Below are 1,818 nucleotides of genomic sequence, written 5' to 3' on the forward strand. Positions count from 1 at the left end.
CCATGGGAGCCGAGTCCCCTGCTCCCTGCGGACACATGGGCAGGAAGAGTGTGGATGAAGGGTGGGATCAGGTGCAGGGTCTGCCATGGATCTCTGTAGCTGTTCCCTCCCACAGCCCAAGGCCTGGCCTTGCTCTGAGTTCTCCTGCTCACGGGAAGCCTCTGTCCTTGAGCTAATTGTGGAGCTTGGGAGTGATGGAGCCCAGGACACCGTTGTTGAGCATCCTTCCCCTTTTACAACCAAGTTACCTTATTCTGTTCATTCCTCCCCTTTTTCTCCCGTTCTTTTGGATGGAGCTTGCTTAATCGCAGCAAACTAAATCCCGACAGACTGCCCTGTCTGCTCAGTGCTCTCTGGGGCCAGAATTCCTTCTCCAGCTCTTGACCCCTGCATGCAAAAGCTGCCCTTGCCGAGGCCCTGTTCGGAGGGGGACTCTTGCCATCTAGTGGGAGGGGATGGTAAACCTCCAGGCCCGCTGCCATCCCTGAGGATAAGACAAACCGCAGCTCTGGGTCTGCCCCAGGTCTCACATCGGGCTGATGTGTTTGGACGGGCTCTTTATTGGGAGCCTGGACTCCAGCAGAGGTCTTGGTTTGGGATGTGTCTTGGTGAGCTCATAGGAAAGGCAACACCGGGCAGTCATGGGGGCTGCAGAGCACGGAGGTTGGAGCTGCTGATGGGAAGTGAGCGTGAGGTGGTCGCTGAGCGCATTGTGCTGGTCCTTAGACCAGAGCACACGCAGAGGAGGGAGAGCTCAAGGGGCTGGAGTTATTTCCTATACAGAATGAACCTCATTTTTCCAGCTTTCCTGCCTGCAGAAGAGCTGTGTCATGTAAGGAGCACTCCCTGAATAGAACCAACACCACTTCACAGCCCTTATAACAGCAACTTGTAGTAACCAAAGAGCAGGGGATGAGCAGTTCCGTCACTACAAAACTCCTGATCATGGAAATTCCAGTAGGGATTAAACGTATCCGTTGGTTTAATTCCTTTCTTGAGGGAAGCATGGACCTACTTCTCCAGAGCTGCTGGTGTGTTTCAGCCATGCTGTGAGCTCGAAGCAGGGATCCAGCTCTTCAGTTCATGTTGGTGGGAGAGCTGCCACGTGTCAGCAACACTCCGCAGAGCAATCAGGTCATTCAGTTCTTCAGGATCACCAAGATCAGCTCGGCACGGAGCTGAGTTTATCTGCTCTGTGAATGTGCAAGGGCAAGTTGCCCTGTGGCTCCAGGGAGTCTAGAGGGTGAAAACACAACTTTGGGGAGGCAATGAGCCTTCCCCTTTCAAAAGAACTGAGAACTGCAGAGATTACAGCACCTAATAGCGCGTACCTAATCGTTGGGAGCACGGACCATGACTGTGACTCCTTGGGCCAAACCAGCCTTGACTTGTCCATGTGGCAAGGTGTGGCCTTCGGGCTGATGCAGAAGAAAACATGTAGGCAGGGATGAGGGTCTGAAATGGTGCCTGTGGGCTCGGCCAAGGCACACTCAGCTGGAGCTGGGATGTGAACATCAATATCCATTCAGAGTGGGACCCCTGTGTGCAGGAAATGGGAGCCCAAAGAGCAGTGAGGGGACAGTTAAAGGGTTGGGAGGTGCTGGGATGGGGTGGCTGGTTGCCTGTTTGCATGAGCAGATGATGCCGATCCAGCTGGAGCATTTTTTGCTGTGGATTCCGTGATTTTGAGAGGTTTTCTTGTTCTTTTTTCGCTGGGTGCTTTTCTTTTGGTCTTAACCAGCTGCGGTATGAAGGGGGCAGCAGATTCCCTGAATCCAGCAGGTTACCTTGAAAAGCTTTGCTGAATTACTGCTTGAT

This window comes from Nestor notabilis, unplaced genomic scaffold (genome assembly GCF_000696875.1).
Source record: "Nestor notabilis isolate BGI_N333 unplaced genomic scaffold, ASM69687v1 scaffold18664, whole genome shotgun sequence".
Classification (NCBI taxonomy): Eukaryota; Metazoa; Chordata; class Aves; order Psittaciformes; family Psittacidae; genus Nestor; species Nestor notabilis.